The 18,345-nt window shown below is 35.8% G+C and overlaps 1 long non-coding RNA gene across 4 annotated transcripts; it reads right to left on the reverse strand.

Annotated features, from left to right (window-relative positions):
- Positions 1–15,039: 15,039 nt before the first annotated feature.
- LOC137746237 (uncharacterized) lies at positions 15,040–18,128 on the reverse strand. 4 transcript variants are annotated; one of them, XR_011069789.1, is made up of 6 exons: positions 18,080–18,128; positions 17,172–17,248; positions 16,947–17,046; positions 16,716–16,835; positions 16,244–16,319; positions 15,040–15,381 (listed from the first exon to the last, which is right to left on the reverse strand). It is a non-coding gene; the product is annotated as an uncharacterized lncRNA (long non-coding RNA). The 4 variants fall into 4 exon arrangements; XR_011069791.1 differs by having other exon boundaries at positions 15,040–15,397; XR_011069792.1 differs by having other exon boundaries at positions 16,576–16,835.
- Between the last annotated feature and the right edge of the window lie 217 nt (positions 18,129–18,345).

The raw sequence follows: 18,345 nt of genomic DNA on the forward strand, positions 1-18,345 counted from the left end.
TAAATAGGTCAAAGTTAGAGGAATAATCTTTTTAATTGTAGGTGCAAGGTAGATGTAAAATGCCACACTAAAACTATAGCACAAGAGGATAACAAATAAAAGGCAGAGGAATGGATGATGTTACTGATATTTTTCTCTCGTTCTCTTCTTCTTATATTTTCTGTTCCATGAAAACATGCGGAGTGCTCTATTTATAGAGCAACTCCAAACTGATGCAGTTAATGCATTTTGAAATTTACGACACTTCGTCTGACTATACAATCTCTATGTATTCAACTTTCACTTTGCATGGGCATTGAAAACTTCTGCCCATGCTGAAGAATTCTGCTAATGAATTGTGGGCATTCATTGCCATCAGACTTTTCAACACTCCCCCTTAGATGCCCACATATCAACATGAGTTGCCTCGTTAAAACCTTGCTTGGAAAAACCTAGTGGGAAAAAACCATAGCGAAGGAAAAAGAGTACAACTTTCCTGGATCGTTGATATAGTGTCAAGTATGCTTATGTTGCCTCGTTAAAACCTTGATAGGAAAAACCCAGTGGGAAAAATCCTAATCGAATGAAAAAAGTACAACAAGCATGTATCATGGATACTCCCCCTGATATGTATCTCCCCCTGATTCCGCATTCTCCAAATTTAGCTGTTTGGTAAGTCGACGTAATCCGATGCCTTGCACTAACTTCTGAAATGTGCACTTTGGTAGAGATTTGGTGAACAAGTCTGCCAGATTTTCATTTGAACGGATTTGTCTGACTTCAATAACTTTAGCCTTCTGAAGCTCATGAGCACTGAAAAACTTTGGAGATATGTGTTTAGTTTTATCGCCCTTGATGAATCCTTCCTTCATTTGGGCAACACAGGCTGCATTATCTTCATAGATGACAGTTGGGTTGTCTGTCTTCGAAGCTAGACCACATGAATTCCGAATATGATGGATCATTGATCTTAACCAAGAACATTCACGACTTGCTTCATGTAAAGCAAGTATTTCTGAATGATTTGAAGATGTAGCAACTAATGTTTGCTTGGTTGAGCGCCATGAGATTGCTGTATCTCCATTCTTAAACACATATCCAGTTTGTGAGCGGGCCTTATGCGGATCAGAGAGGAAACCAGCATCTGCATATCTAGCAAGGACCTAGTCATTTGTGGAGTTCTTTAAGTAGAAGAGACCCATGTCTGTTGTCCCACGAAGGTATCGCAATACATCTTTGATACCCTTCCCATGGCGAATTGTTGGAGCAGAGCTATACCTTGCTAACAAGTTAACTGAAAAAGCTATATCTGGTCTAGTACATTGTGCTAAATACAACAAAGCACCTACTGCACTTAGATATGGTACTTCTGGACCAAGGACCAGTTCATCATCTTCTTTTGGACGAAATGGATCTTTCTTAATGTCCAAAGAACGAACGACCATTGGCGTGCTTAGTGGATAAGCCTTGTCCATACCAAATCACTTCAGAATTTTTTCAATGTAAGCTGATTGGTGGACCAAAATTTCACTAGCACAATGCTCGATCTGCAGGCCGAGACAATATTTTGTTTTTCCAAGGTCTTTCATTTCAAATTCGCTTTTCAGATATTCAGCAGTTTTATTGAGCTCTTCAGAAGTTCCAACTAGATTCATATCATCAACATATACTGCCACTATATACTGCCACTATAGCGAATCTAGAATTGGATTTCTTAATGAACACACAAGGGCAAATAACATTGTTGATATACCCTTCTTTGATCAAATACTCACTGAGACGATTATACCACATTCGTCCAGATTGTTTCAGACCATACAATGATCGCCTTAATTTGATCGAGAGCATACCTCATGGTTTGTTATTTGTTTCAGGCAACTTAAGTCCTTCTGGGACTTTCATATAGATGTCAGTATCTAATTCTCCATATAGATACGCAGTGATGACATCCATAAGTCGCATGTTAAGTCTTTCTGAAACCACTAAACTTATTAAGTAACGGAACGTAATTGCGTCCATTACAGGAGAGTATGTCTCCTCATAATCAATTCCAAGTCTTTGAGAAAAACCTTGTGCAACGAGTCATGCTTTGTATCTTGCGATCTCGTTTTTCTCATTGCGTTTCCTTGTGAATACCCATTTGTAACCCACGGGGTTTACACTAGGCGGGGTTTGGACTACTGGTCCAAAAACATTCCGCCTTTCCAGGGAATTTAATTCTGCCTGGATTGCATCTTTCCACTTAGGCCAATCCTGTCTCTGTTTGCATTCATCAACAGAACGGGGCTCAATATCATCACTTAAGAGGATTTCAGTGGCTACTGCGAATGCAAACATATCATTGATGATTATTTCATTCCGATCCCATAATTCATTTGTACATGCATAATTTATAGAGATTTCTTTGCTTTCATGTACTTCTGTCTCTTCAGGGACATATGTCTCATCAAGGACATTTTCTTTTTCTGGAAGTCCAGAATCATGAATTGTGGATGTATCATTCATTTTCTCTTCATGAATGATTTCATTTGGATTCAGTTGTGCCCTCGACTTTCTCTTTCGACGGGCTGAATCTTTTGAACCTTGGGGTCTACCACGCTTCATGCGTGCACCAGATGAATCATTCGCTACCACTTTATTTTGTCCAACAGGGACATCAATTCTTGCAGGTGCATTTGCAACTGGTATATGTGATTTTGTCACTTTCATAGCATCATTAAATGCATCTGGCATTTGATTGGCAATGCTTTGAAGATGAACGATCCTTCTTACTTCATTTTCACATTGAATGCTGCGAGGATCAAAATGAGACAAGGTGGGAACAACCCATGTCAGCTCTTTTCGTTCTTCTGGAACGGTCTTTTCTCCCACTAAAGATGGGAAAATTATCTCATCAAGGTGACAATCAGCAAAACGAGCTGTAAACATATCACTTGTCAAGGGTTCCAAATATCTAATGATAGATGGTGAATCAAAACCCACATAAATTCCCAGTCTACGCTGAGGTCCCATTTTAGTGCGTTGTGGCGGTGCAATAGGCACATAAACAGCACAACCAAAAACTCGTAAATGGGAAATGTTTGGCTGATGTCCAAACACGAGTTGTACTGAAGAGTATTGATGGTTGGCTATAGGTCTCAATCGAACCAATGATGCAGCATGTAAGATGGCATGTCCCCATGCAGAGACTGGTAATTTGGTTTTCATAAGCAGAGTGCGAGCTATTAACTGAAGTCGTTTGATCAATGCTTCTACTAAACCATTTTGAGTATGGACATGAGGAACAGGATGTTCAACATCAATGCCCAAAGTCATGCAATAATCATCAAAGGTTTGAGACGTAAATTCACCAGCATTATCGAGTCGGATTGACTTAATGGGATAATCTGGGAACTGTGCTCGTAACTTAATTATCTGAGCAAGAAGTCTCGCAAAGGCTACATTCTGAGTAGACAAGAGACAAACATGTGACCATCGGGTAGATGCATCAACCAAAACCATAAAATATCGAAATGGTCCACATGATGGTTGAATAGGCCCACAAATATCCCCTTGAATTCTTTGCAGAAATGATGGGGATTCAGCATCAACCTTTAGTTGAGATGGTCTAATTACCAACTTCCCTTGAGAGCAAGCTTTGCAAGGGTTATCATTTGAGGCAGCAATGTGTCTGCTCACTAATGGATGTCTATTAGAGTTGGTAATGATCCTACGCATCATGGTAGATCCTGGATGACCCAGACGGTCATGCCAAAGCATATAAACTTTTGAATCAATGAACTTCTGGTTCATGACAGTATGTGATTCAATTGTCCTTATGTATGTATAATACAATCCACTCGACATACCACGCAACTTCTCCAATATACGCTTTTGGGTATCATTGGAGGTAATGCATAGATACTCCACATTTTCTGCACTTTTTGTTTCAATGTGGTATCCATTTAAACGTATGTCTTTGAAACTCAACAAATTTCGAGTAGATCAAGCGGCATACAATGCATTCTGTATGGACAATATTGTTCCATTTGGTAACATAATCTGGGCTTGCCCTGAACCTTCAATTACATCTGAAGGTCCTGATATTGTTGTTACCCCTACTCTTGTAAGTATTAAGCTTGAGAAATACTTTCGATCACGAAGTATTGTATGTGTGGTTGCACTATCTGCAAGACAAATATCTCCGCCATTTCTCATGTTCTGAGAATAACCACAGTTTTTATCCATGCTCTCTGAGTAAGAGAATCAGAGTTAAAAGCAAGTTATAACAAGAAATTTACATGCCACTTTTATTGAATCTGAAATACTACAAGTTCAGCATAATAAAAGTACATCAATGATTCAATCGGACTGGTATACTTCATTTCCCCTTTCCACAATAAAGTCTGGAACATCTAGATGAGTTGTGTTCAACTGCCCTGATAAGTCAAACACCGGATCAGGTATATCCATTGGTCTAGCCTGGTCGAGAAAATTGGTCTCGACACCCTTCTTCTTGAGGGAGGCTTGATACAGATCCACTAGATGTTTTGGGGTACGACAAGTACGCACCCAATGCCCATTGCCACCACACCTATGGCAGGCTCCTTCAGAGTTTCTAGGAGCATTGTTTATATAAGCTTTGCCTTTGTGGCGATTCGCATTTTTGAAGCTCGGGCCTGAATTATTCCTCGGAACCTGGTTGTGAAACTGAACTCCATGGTTCTTGCCTTTCCTATTCCATCGACCTCGCTTGTGGCCACGTCCTCGTTTATGATTATCACCACCAGAGGATGTGGCGTTCACTTCAAGGGAAGCAGCATTCACTTCTGGGAATGGTGCAGATCCAGTAAGTCGAGAATGATGGTTTTTCATCAGGAGCTCATTATTCTGTTCAGCTACTAAGAGCACAGATATCAGCTGGTTATACTCAGTGTAGCCTCGCGCTCTATACTGCTACTGCAGGAGAACGTTGGAGGCATGAAATGTGTTGAGAGTCTTTTCCAGCATATGCTCCTCAGTAATAATGTCCCCGCAGAGCTTCATCTGAGAGGTAATTCTGAACAATGCATAATTGTATTCTGCCACTGACTTGAAGTCTTGGATCCTCAGATGAGTCCACTAATAGCGAGCCCTTAGAAGAATCACCGTTGTCTGGTGATTGTATCTGTTTCTCAAGGCATTCCAGAGAGCTAACGGATCTTCAACCGTTAAGTACTCGCTCTTTAGCGCCTCATCAAGATGGCGGCGAATGAAAATCATAGCCTTTGCCCGATCTTGAGAGGATGATTTGCTCTCTTCCCTGATGGTATCTCCAAGATTCCCTGCTTCCAGATGGATCTTGGTATCCAGTACCCAGGTCAGGTAATTCTTCCTGGTAATATCCAGGGCAGCAAATTCAAGCTTCGCCAAGTTCGTCATTTTCTTTTCTGAAAGAAAATGAGATGTGTAAGAACTTGCAATAATATGTATTCCTGGAGGAATATGATGTTAGAACTTCTGGTTCTTACAAATTTTTCATTTTGATCTTCAGGCCAAAATGATAAGGATTCGAAACTTCTGGCTCGAGATTTTCAGGGTGAATGAGGAGGGCGATTGTACTGCACCATTCTCATTGAAATAATGTAAAATAGAATGGGCGATTATTCCGCACCACTCAAGTAACAGGAAAATTAAATATGCAGAGCAGTGTGGACGATTATACCGCACCACCTAAAATTGCAATGAAATTAAACAGCAGGTAAATTTATATATGCAGGGTAGGGTGGGCGATTATACCGCTCCACCTAAAATTTGCAGTAAAATTAAATCTGCAGTCCAAGATAGGCGATGATACCGCACCGTCTTGGATCGCAGTAAGAATAAATTTGCAGTTCAAAATGGGCGATTGTACCGCACCATCTTGGATTGCAGTAAAATTAACGTAAATAAATACTGGGTTAGTAATCAATCTCTACACCAAACAAGTAATCAAAGATGTATATAACCGTTAGATTGAGAACTAAGAGCAGGCATGGAGCAAACAGTTCATCGCGAGGGTATACGGCGCAGTTGAGGCAGAGGAAGAAGATGAACAGTAAAAACCTTAAAGGAAACATTTTTCTTTCTTTTGTTTGTTCAGCGAAGAGAGATAGGAGAATAATTATATTTAGAGACTCGTGCTGATAACGTGTTATAAATAGGTCAAAGTTAGATGAATAACCTTTTTAATTGTAGGTGCAAGGTAGATGTAAAATGCCACACTAAAACTATAGCACAAGAGGATAACAAATAAAAGGCAGATGAATGGATGATGTTACTGATATTTTTCTCTCGTTCTCTTCTTCTTATATTTTCTGTTCCATGAAAACATGCGGAGTGCTCTATTTATAGAGCAACTCCAAACTGATGTAGTTAATGCATTTTGAAATTTACGACACTTCGTCTGACTATACAATCTCTATGTATTCAACTTTCACTTTGCATGGGCATTGAAAACTTCTGCCCATGCTGAAGAATTCTGCTAATGAACTGTGGGCATTCATTGCCATCAGACTTTTCAACATTATGAGATTAAACGTCGCATTATCATGCTAATTATTTTTACAAATAGAAAGGCTATGTTTATCAAAAACTTAATAAAACAAATCAGAGTTTGGAAACGTAAGCTTGGGATTTGAACTTTTTTTGTAGCTTAATGAAACAAAAGATTTTATATCGCTTATTAAATTAACACCCCACAAATTGATGAATAAACCTCACATACATAATACACCCCACTTTTGCTTTTTTACTTAAAAATTATCTTAATACACCCCACATGTACTTTTCCATAATACCCCCACAACTCACATTCTTAATATGCACCTTATATTTTGTACATACACCCCACATTTTCTATACACTACACATTTCTCAAATCTTATAACACTCATTTTTAATTTTCAGGGACTGAATCTAACCATTTGAACGTTTAGTTTGCCGAAAGATTTCAAATCAACTGATCAAATTGGTTCCATTACCTTAGTTGGACAAGTGCTCCACCATCGTCTTCTAGTGAATCTCAGCAACGTTACCCACACTCACATCATCCACATAGAAGAAGATGATCTCAAGGGTTGCCAAACTTGCTAACAAGATGATGATCACTTGTAGTAGAATAAGGAGCCTTGGATGATATTCTTGCAGTAGGGTTTTTGAGATACGAAAAATTAAGAGCAATAAATTTTTAGAGTTTTTTTGTTTCCTGCAAATTTCCCTAGAACGGAAGAGAGGATTTTCCCAATTTTTCATAGCAACTTTCATCATCTTTCACGTCACGTACAACACTATTAAATAGAACTAGACCTAGAGGCTTGAGGTTAGAAAAAGGCAAAGGGGGCTTGGGCATAGGATGCATCCAATACAATCAACTGATCGGGGGTTAGGGTTTTGTTCAACAATGGAGGGTAGGAGGATTTTGACAGTTGAGAAGATAAATAATACGCTAAAAGTGATTTGGGATGTATTTAGAATTTTTTTTTTTTTTTAAACCTAATAAGTTCAAAATTGTCATTGCATAATGGGGTAACTAAGTCATTTAATATTAAATTTTAATATGAGGTGTATTCAACATTTTGTGGGGTGCTAATATAAAGTCTTTTATATTATTATTTTATTGCAAGTTTTGGCTTTTACAGCACAGCACTTGTTTGACTGCATTTTTAATCTAAATGACTGTTTTCAGGATTCCAAAATAATTTGTAATTTTCCCGGTCTTTCACACCAAACTTAGAAAAGCTGAAATCATTTTGCATTCACAGAATAGCCCTTCAAATGTAACTTTTATCCCATCAAAGTCCTCATTCCCATCTTGTGTGTTACCAATGTTGCCCTTCTTTTTTATTTGGAAGTTTTAATGAAAATCTCACGGTTCTGTTCATTTTAACGAAAAATCACATTTTTACATTAAAAAATCAATTATGGTACTATTCACTTTACTCTTTATTTTGTCCTTATCATTAAAACTCAAAGTTTTAAAGCCTTTTTCATTAGTTTTTCTTTTTTATTTTCCCAAGAAAATCAAAGATAAAAAATAAAAAACGTGAAAGTAATATTCTAGTGACAATATTTGAACCAATAAAAAAGAGGTATTAGTTGATTTACCTCAACTTGTAGTGAACTGTTAATTTACCTCATGAGTTTTAATTTTAGTCAATTACACTTTTGAACATGTAAAATTAACCAATTACCCCATTCTCAACTTTCCACCCAATTTTTCACCTCTCAACCCCAACCCGAATTCCTTCCCCGCATGAAGAAAATTCCAATTCAATCCCGAACCTCAAATCCTACCAAAGAAACGCCAAATTGTGGCTCTTCAATTTCTTGACTTCCCACACCTTATCAATCTTCAACCTTCTCCAAAATTCCCTCCATGAACGGCACTCCCTTCTTGCCGTCCCCGGGCAATTGCGTTGATACCTATGAGGCATCCTAAACATATCTGACATCGGCTCCTTCTTTTGTGTCTTCTTCTTCATCTTTGTCGAGCCTCGCAACGACCATCGTTGCATGCCTGGAAGAGTCGTTATGGAGAAAGGGGATGAGAATGCAGAGTAAGAAAACAAGCAAGGTTGGGTTTCGATGGATTTTAGCCTAAAAATTTGGCATTGTGTGGCAGAGTAATTGGATGGGAAGCTGAAAATCTAACGGCAGGGGTAATTGACTAATTTAACAAGTTCTAGAGAGTAATTGACTAAAATTAAAATTCATGTGGTAACTTAGCAGTTCCTTACAAGTTTATGAGTACATTGGCTGATATCCTATAAAAAAAAATAACTTGCAATGAAAGCAATGCTTTTATCCTTTTTATGGGATCTTGCCATAAAAAAAGGGTTTGCTTATTTTTGTTGAAATTTTCTTTAGTTTCTCAAAAATTTTTATTTTTATTTTTACAAATGATATTATTAGTGAGTTAAATTGTTAAATATTAGGGGAAGGCAAAATGGTTGGGATAAAACTCACTTGGATGTAGGGGTGGGCACGAGCCGGGCCGAGCCTAAAATTGAAAGAACCAAACCGGACCCGTTTGGGCACAAGCCGGGCCAAGCCCAAAATTGAAAGAACCGAACCGGACCCGTTTGTAAATAAAACGGGCCGGGGCGGGGCAGGTTTTGGAGTTTTCAAAATGGGATCTAGACCTAACCCGGACAATTGAAACAGGCCGGTTCCCACGGGTCCCCATGGGTCCAAATCTTCACCCACGCTTAACCTAAGTCTGGCCTTCGCATCCTATTCATTCCCCTCCCCAGTGTCTTCGCTGATGCCTTGAGCAAATCCTCCAAACTGTAACTCATCTGCTGATCCCAAAAAATCCCAAAAAAACCCATTTTTTCATTTTCTTTTTTTTTTTGCATTGACAAATTAAAAGATATTAAACTATTATGATACAGTAGCAACATTTTCCGACGAGTCTCTACAAAATCATGACCTGGGTCCGCGGTAGAATGATGTAATCCATGGTTTCCTAGAACAATTTGTCGGCTTTTAGAGATTTTCTAACCTAGGTCGGATTAACGAGTATCTACAACATCTCTAGCTTGGCCAAGACCTCCTTTGAACAATGCCATTTTCCGTCGCCGCTGTTGAAGCTTCTAATTGAATCTCGACATCGGCATGACATAAGTCTTCTTCTAGAGGTGGAGTATGGGTGTAGGTGTGGTGTGTCTGTTCTCCGAGAATGAGAGTTGCAGAGATGGGGGGAGAAGAATGAAGGAGAAGGTTCGAAAGATTAGGGGAACAAAAGAAGTGGGGTGCATGTGTGTGGGGTCTAGAGTGTTCTCGAGAATAAGAACTATCACAATGAGGAACAAAAGGAAATGGGCCTGGGAGACAGTACCCAACACGGGGGTATTTTTGCAAACGGGCCTGTCGGGGTACCCGTTTTCCTATAATATTGGAACTAGCCCGAACCTAAAATTTCAAAACCCCGCCCCGCCCCGCCCCGTTTCTCTTTTCCAAAATTAGGAACCGGCCCATACCCGCCTCGAACCTTGATTATCCGACTCGACCCATGGTTCCTGTACCCGTTTGCCCACCCTTACTTGGAAGCATAAACAATATTACTTTCCATCACTGCATTAAAGCGTCATATGCTCTGAAATTTATTCTTTTAAATTTATTTTCCAAATAAAATAGAAAAATAAAACTTCAAAATTGGAAATTACAATAATATGGTAATTATAAGGTTTTATTTCATTAAAAAGAAAGATTTTATACCTTATCAAATGTATCAAATCACGAATATTTTTACTCAAAGTTTTGTTTTGATATGCACCAAAAATTAATAACATGAAAATAAAAAAAGTAAAAGAAAATTTAAAATAACCGAAAAGCAAAACAAAAGAAAGAAATTTATATACTGTCTTAAAATGTATTAAAAAAAAAAGGATAAAACCGTAATCGCATTCTCAAATAGATAAATGTCATTTTTTTTTATAAAATATTTCAAATATAGCCGAAAAGCCACTTAAAAATACCTAAATACCTTGAAAATTAAAACCAAATAAACATAAGAAACAACCCTATTAGAAGTTCAATCGTTCCAAAGAAATCCAAAACTAAAATTGAATTTCCCATATGATCAGAATAACAGACTTGTATAAGAATTGGGACGAGTTGAGATCAACAATTTAGAACTTACAAATTGGTGTTGTAGATTAATTAGATTGGCGGGGAAAAGAAGAAAGGATAAAGTTGGAATGATCCTCTTGTGAATTAGATTGGAATTTGATTCCAATCAGTTAGAAGCCTCAACCAGTTTCATGTCTGCTAAATTGATTGAACAAAACATACTCCTTTAAGACGATCTTGTATCAACAGTAACAATTAAGTTTCAGACATGAGTGGTAAAATTTGAAGTTCGTACTCCATTAGTTGATTGTTGAACAACACCCGCAATTGCTCTGCAACATTTATCAACTCCCCTTGCGGCCTCACACTTTGAACAATGATGTAGAGGAGATCTATTCAAGGGTTTTGGGTTTTTGTGTAATTAGGTTTTGGATTTTTAGGGCATTTAGGTCTATTAATGGGTTTTGCACTCTAGTTGCTGTTCACCATTGCACCGACGGGCGACGACATCTGTGGTGAAAATCTATCACCATTCTATTTCTTTTTTTCTCCGTGTAAAAGCTCTGGTTTAGAGTCTAGTCCTTTTCTTCTTGGTCGAAGAGGTTTGGACTCTCTGTCCAACTGCTAAGCTTTTAATCAGGTATCACTGTTTACGGTAAGTGTTTTCATACTATACGTAGTATGTTATATTTGAAAACTATACTTGTTTTCTGGCGAAGGGTTATTCGTTTTCGAAAATGTTTTACAAAGCTTTATTTTTTTAGGCCCACTCACCCTTATTTTTTGCCCTTCCAAGATTTAGTAGCAAAACTTTTGTGTCAACGAGGATTCTTGCAAATGTTGACATAGGAGATTACTTTCGATGGTATAATTCTTATTTTACTTTTACTACACTTTACTTATGCTCAGACATCACATGTGAACTAGGTTTCAATCCTACTCACATGTGCACTCTTGCATTTAGTCACTTTTAGGTTTAAATTTATTCACATTTTTCACATCACCGCACTCTATGGCTTTGTCACTTTCCGAGTGTCGGCTAGCACGACTCAATTCAGAGTCCAGGTGAATATTCCGGGTTGAGGTGTGTCATTTCAAGTAAGGAAATTAAAAGAAATATCAATGTGGAGTATGCCTATTTTTCTATGTGCTTGAATGAATTTGGAGTCATCGATGCTATGAATGATAGGTTTCATTTGGAGCCAGTGATCGGGTGGATTGTCCATGGAGCTTCTGCACTTGGTCTCCAATACATAGCATTGAAGCTACTTGAACAACCTTGTTCCTCCTCGTGTTGTGAAAGAAATTGGAGCACATATAACTTCATTCACTTTCTAAGAAAGAACAAGATAACAGCACAAAGAATCGAGGATTTTGTGTTTGTGCATAATAATCTTTGTCTTTTATCAAGGAATAGTTCAACATACAAAGAAGGTATTACTCAACTGTGGGATGTTGGAGGAGAAGGCTTTGATAACTTGGATGAAGAAAGTTTTGGGATGCTAGAAATTGCTACCCTTTCACTTGATGAATCATCGTTGGAGAATACTTTGGTTATTGGGGGAGACATCATGAACGTGGAAGTTGAATGAGACTCTTTCTTTCTTTCTATTTTTTTAAATTTTCGTTTAGATGTTATTTCTAGCTTTTCAAGTTTGGAGACTAGTTTGGTTATTTGTTGGATTATCTTTTCAAATGTTTGGAGTTTATTGAAATAAATTTGAAATTGAGTAATTAATTTGAATGCTCATTTGATAATGTTTTCAATATAATTATTTATTTATATTTTTTTTTTTAATTGTCGTATCCATGACGTATCATGTCTTCATTTTTACGAATCTACCGTATCCCTGTGTCCATGTTCGTGTCCATGCATCGTAGATTTTAGGGTTCTTTAGATATAAACCCTTGCAATTCTTATTTCCTATATAAAAACCCACCTAATTATAAACATCCAAATAAAACTCCAATTTAAAAGTGATTGCCATGTAGGAAAGTAATTGACCTATTAATACAAAATATTTACAACTTGTACCACAATATTCAATGTAAGATCCCACATCGCCCAGGGGAGCGGATCCTGTAAGCCTTATATGTATATATTCTCATCTTTATCTAGCACGAGGTCTTTTGGGAGCTCACTGGCTTCAGGTTCCATGGGAACTCCGAAGTTAAGCGAGTAGCGCTTTAGAGCACTCCCATGATGGGTGACCCATTGGGAAGTTCTTGTGTGAGTTCCTAGAAACAAAACCGTGAGAGCGTAGTCGGGGCCCGAAGCAGATAATATTGTGCTACGGTGGTGTAGTGGGCCCGGGATGTGGTCCCGAGCGGGATGTGACATTCAAAATAAATCAATAAATATTATTACTCACCTTAATTACAATGAATAAATAATTTATTGCATATTATTCACATATATATACATATATACGTTCAAATGTATATAGTACTACCATAAGCTCTATATATATATATATATATATAGTTTACCTATATATCTAGTACTACATATATGATCAAACATATTATACTAATTAATCTACCTATATGTAAATTTATGATGAGCAAATAACATATATTTGTAGGTATCATCGTATTTATTGGGCACATTTTATTATTATGTGTACAAACGAATAGGTAAAATAGTATTGAATAAAATAATAATATATTTTTTTTATGTAATTATTTTGCATACATTAGGTTTGCTTTATTATGTAGGTAAATTATTTTGTATGTATTTTACATATAATGGGGAAATTATTTTGCTGTTTTTTAAGCAATCTAACATTTTAAAATTCGAATAATAGGTGCACTGAATCAAATAACATTTTTTGTAGGTAAATTATTTTGCATGAATTTTTACGTATACTAGGCATGTTTTTTTTTTCTTTTTTTCGTTTTTTTGTTATATATATGTGTGTGAAATAATTTACCTACATTTATATGTAAAATATAATTTGTTGACTTAACTAAGCATGTATTATTACATATATTAGACATCTTTTGTTGTTATTATATATTAGGCAATAAATTTATTATTTATTATTTTCGTAAATCATTAATTCTCTCTTACTAATTGTGTACATCAAAAATTCAAATAGGGGCGTTTTAGGCATCAAAAATTTTTAAATGAGTAAAGTCAAATATAATTAATGAATTTGCTGATGTGGAATCTAGTTAATGGGTTTTATTTGAGTAAAAAACTTATGACGGGTTTTATGTGAAGATAATTAAATTTCAGGGGTTAAAGTTACATTTTCAGTAGATTTTAATGCTTTTAATTAATTAAGGAAAGGTTAACATAAATAAAAAATGTGTGTCTAATAAAATTATCACATAAAATCGTAAAAACTTCAAATTTAGGGATTCTACTATAAAGATTCTCCCATTGGAGGCAATATTCCTCTAGGGACACAAGTATTCCCTTTAAGTCCTTAAATGAATACTAACCTCTCTGCACGCACTAACGTGCGTGCAAGAGGCATTTTTGCATCACGGGCGCTACGCGCCCCTAAAGGTGTATTGTGTTAGTTTTTCCCATTGTAATTGTCAAGATATACTTTAAATGTATTGTGCAAAGAGGAACTTCTTTTTTTTTTTATCATGCACGTCCTAAAAAGTTATCATGTTTTTCGTTTTTACTTTGTGTAAAGTAATGATTTAAATGTTATTCATGCACTTATCAAACAACATACGATTTTAGATGCAAGTTCCTACCTAAAGCCTATGAATGATAGCAAGTATATGTAAATATATAAAAAATTGTAGATGAAAACAGTAAGTACTCGTAGCAAAATACAAAACAATTTAAATGTCAAAATATAAATCCTACATAACAATATGTACATTATTCACAATACTCATAGAGTGTATATGTCACTGTTTCTTTTGAAAAGAAAGTTTACATATTGACACCAATGCTGCAATTTCCACCCATTTGTTCATGATTGATGCTTCAAATTTTCATTGCCAATCTACAAATGATAGTGAGAAAATTAAAAATCAAATAAAAAGAGTTAATTGATAAGTGAGAAATGCATACTGAAAGGTTATCGTTAATAAAGCTGTTACCTATAGGAATCACCATAATTAGCTGGAATGAAGCAAAAATTTTTTGTATACTACATTCCGTGTAAATACACCTTGTTGGCCTACTATGGATATCCTTAAAATTTTAGTAATTTTGGTTTCTTAGGTATTATGTTTATTAGTAATTTTGGTTCATTAGTTTAAGGATATGATCTTCAAGAATTTGTGATCAACACATCTTAAGAAATTTTGGGGTGCTTTGTTGGTCGTTGGGGTGCAAATGGGGATGGGATGATTTGGTTCAAATGGATTAAAAAAAAAAAAAAAAAAAAAAAACAATGCATGTACGCAAGGTTCCTTAACAAAATCATAATTATGAATAAGTGAATGAAGTGTTATGATATTCAAAATCCTTCTCGAACCCCGCTGGTGTTTAGGGATGATTTTGGACAACATGGATATTTGAGATTACGAAGAAGATTATGAATAACTAAACATGGGTCAAAATTTTTTTTGTTAGAGGACAGCAATTGTTCATAATTGGTTTGATCTTGGACATAATAACAATTACGAATATTTGTTTTCTTCACATTATCTTCTCGAATTAGGGTTCAACATTAGAAGTTCTTTTCTCAAGTCTCAACATTAAGCAAAATGAAGAAAACAAAAGGCCAAAAGCAAAAAGCCACCTCTTCCGCTGTTATCACCTTCCCTTTTCTTCAATGCTCACTCCCAACAGAAAATCTATGGCAAGAATACACTTTCCCCCCTTCCTTTTTCTTCGAGCCTCAACAAATGGGTCTGCAACCAATGCCAACTGAAATAATTGAGGTTAAGCAAGAGGAGTTGATAAAGAATCGGCCAAGAGAAGACCAAGCTAAGCCAACTGAAATAATTGAGGTTATTCCTAACAACGCTATAAATATCACATCATAAAACAATTTAGCTTAATTCAGTACATCTTTTTTTGTTAAATAAGAAATGACTATGTTTTCTGTTAAATAAGAAATGGCTACGTCACAACTGTCCATATAATTTAATTGAAATGATAAACATGTTCTATAAAACCAAGATTTTTGAAAGTCTAACTAATTGGTCAAATAGTGTCAAACATAGTAGTATTTCTCCAAGTAATAGCACGTCCTAATATTAAGCTGAAGAGTAAGAATAGTTATATGACATTAAATTGAAAGTCTAACTAATTAAGATGATTGTAATAAACATGAGGCACTGTTCTGCAAATATAACAGGGATGCAAACCAATTGGTAAAAGCACACTTTTATATGAAAATAAAAACAAAAAATTCAATTAAATAAGCATCAGCATGCACTCCATAATCGTCTATCCTTATTTTTTTTAATTTACGTTAGTTTGTATGCAAATGATTTGGGAAATTATAGGAGTGCAAAATGGATAGAACCCAGAACTGAAATGAAGAGAAAACACACATCCAATTTGGTGATGGTAAAAATGGAAAAGGGATATGATCAATACCCGATCGAATCACTGGCGAGAGAGCTCTGATTCCAAAAATTAATCCACAAATACTTAATGTTAGCCTCTTCAATCAAATTCTACTTAACCTAAGACTAATCCAATCCTAATCAGCGAACATGACTTGAATATTTGTATGGCAAATAGACAGCAAGCGAATGCTCAAACCTGGAATGTGTAGCCACTGGTATTCTTCATGTGTATCACTCCCGAAACACGTTAAAAGCTTTGGCAAGTAAGCAAACTGCAACATCGATACAATGACAAATAGAACTTCAATTACACACTGCCAAACCATCCAAAACTTTACTCAATAAGAGAACATTTAAAACATATTATATTGTAATGAAAAAAATTGTAAGGCCACATCCAAATTGAATCGTGCATTTTTAGAAAAAAAATAAAAAAATAAAAAAATCAGATTGCAAAACTATCTATGTAAATACTTAAAGTCATTGTAAAAGAATATACTATAATCGAACAAACAGCATAAAACTCACCAAGTTGCTTCAAGTCATGAAGCCTGAAATGCAATGAAATCAATTCATTTGCAGCAAACAACATACACATATTTCTTTTGACACAGAGGTATACAAAAACCAAGCTAACTGTAAAACTCCTACGTATCAATAAACTGTACCCAACACTAATGGGGCACCAGTCTTAGCGACAATGAAGTTGAAGCCGCCAATCTCTGGTGGGATGAAACTGACAATATCGGTGTAGCATATTCTCATAGAATTTGAAACAGTATGTGAACCTGTGTAATAAAATAAAAAATATAAAAAGCTATGAAAGAAACAAAAATCTGAACGTTAACAGTTTTTTATATACTTGCTCGGGAAACGAAAGCATGAAAGAGAGATCAAACCTGAAAGAAATCAGAAATGACTGTTCAGTGATCTTTGGGCGTGTGTGGGATTAGTAGAATTATAATGAGGCATTGAATCTATTTATCTCTGAAGAGTAGTCTGCATAAAGAAAACATAAACATGAGGAGGGTCCTTTTGTGGCCTAGAAAGTGAGTGAAAATAAGCCCAGGAATACGCATGCGTGTGTACGGTACAGGAATAAAGAAACATTGATGGTCTTTTACCTTGGTAGTGACTAATTTTGCAGTCATATTCATGTGTGCGCAATGCAGTAAAAGTAAGCACCCACCTTTTTTCTTTCCTGCAAGAAGAAATGGATAAATTATAAATAACTATTAACAATAGTCCAGATAAAAGGGAAGATTTAAAATGCATAAATTCAAACTATATAACTTAATTAAGATGAGAGGAGAATTGAAAGCATCTCAATGAAAATTACAGAACAATCTAACTAAAAGTACGATAGCCTTGAGTAACAGAGGCAATTTAGCACCCAAATAAAATTGGTAGATTAACGAATATGAGTTCAAACGCGGAGGAAAGCAACAAAACCAATCAAACAATGAATTACCAATAGAATAAAACGACAAATATGAATATCTTACAAAAATGCAAGCAACAAATTACCAATACTCAAACAAAACCTCACTTCAGTGAAATTCAAATTTGGAGAAGGTTAGAGAAAAAGGACTTGATGGGTTGGATACATGGAATTGGTACAGACGGGGCATTCCCTATAATTTATAGATATCATTCAAAAAATAAGAAACAAAGATGGTTAGGGAGATATTAAGGCGATTACAGGAAACATACATGGTTAGTTGAAGAGGTAATCTGCAAACACTAATTACCAGTAAATATTTATAGATGAAAAGCCTTTAGATTTGTATGTGTTCTTCGAAACATTGTCAAATTTTTATTTAATGTGCCGCATGGTCTCTGGTGTAGTCCAAAAACAACACAATCAAAATCAACGAAATATACTACATTCTCACCGTTTTATTCATTATTACACGGAATATAGTATATTTCGGAATCCCATAACTTTCAGCAAGTACGTACTAAATCTTAAGTTCATATAACAACTCAAAACATTTTGAATTGCACCAAGAGAGAAAGCTAGCAATCATACCTCAGCTAACCCACCAACAATGACTTCGATCGACACAAAGGTTCGAATCTGATCAACGTTAACAAAAAAACCCACTTGCTAAAATCAATCTAATACCTGTTTCACAATTACAAAATGTGTTGAAAACTGAAAATGGATGAAAAAGCAAAGAAGAAGCATCAAGAGATTAAGGCATTTAAATAATTAGATGAAGTGGACAGAGATTAGTAAAAAAATTGGGGAGGGAAGTGATGATCTCTGCAGTGAGGCAGTAAAAAATGAGTCCA

This window comes from Pyrus communis, chromosome 9, assembly GCF_963583255.1.
Source record: "Pyrus communis chromosome 9, drPyrComm1.1, whole genome shotgun sequence".
Lineage (NCBI taxonomy): Eukaryota > Viridiplantae > Streptophyta > Magnoliopsida > Rosales > Rosaceae > Pyrus > Pyrus communis.